The sequence below is a fragment of the Dromiciops gliroides genome, chromosome 3 (genome assembly GCF_019393635.1).
Source record: "Dromiciops gliroides isolate mDroGli1 chromosome 3, mDroGli1.pri, whole genome shotgun sequence".
NCBI lineage: Eukaryota > Metazoa > Chordata > Mammalia > Microbiotheria > Microbiotheriidae > Dromiciops > Dromiciops gliroides.
Window position 1 is genome coordinate 165,993,739 of NC_057863.1, and position 886 is coordinate 165,994,624.

Sequence of the window (886 nt, forward strand, 5' to 3'; positions counted from 1 at the left end):
TAAATAGAAAATTTGATAAATGAATGATTTCCCATGCCAGCAATAATATCCATTAAAGGATGGATTAAGGAGCAAAGGAGAGTAATCTTTCCTAGTCTGATTTCCAGAAAGAAAAGACTGGGTGGAGTCAAAACCTTGGGAGACAGTAATCCCATCCCATAGTTTACAGTAAGTAATAAGGAGAATTCCAGGTGAATTCTGATATGTTTCCTTAGCTTTAGGAGAGAGGATTTCAAAACAATTAGACATAAGATAGGTAGTATGTCAAAGCCTGAAATGGGTTCAATAAAAGTGAGTGAGTTTCCCAAGGGGAATTCTGACATTGTTATGTCCTAATCATTCTTTCTTATGAGGAATAAAAGAGGCAGGTATCTCAAGGCATATGTGACTAAAGGCGAAGTTTATCAATGAAATCATACTAAAACAAAACAAAATGAATGAACAAATTAAAAAAAAATAGAGAAGTGAAGATAGATAATTGAAGATAATCATACAAAAACTGGTTTTCCAACAATTCAAGCAGGAATCCTGAAGTACGTTATTAGATAAAACTTGTAATAAATGCTAGTCATTTTTTCCCCCTAGCTTTCTTAAGGTCAAGAGAAACATCAAAGAAAGTGGAACTTCTATGTGGTATAGATAGATGTGGAGATTACAGAAGAATATTAGAAGAATAATTAAGAATTCAACTCCTATTTTTTTTTATTTTCTTTATCATAGGGACTATGAATAAGCATTTTCCATCAAAGAAGGATTGAATCAGAATCTTCAGTTAAGAGGAATGTTTAATACAGTCATTTCCTAGGGAAAAAGCTTGAAGATTTCCATTGCCCAAAAGACATTTGATCCTTCTGAAGTGGGCAAGTTAGTTAGTTGATCTTGGTCA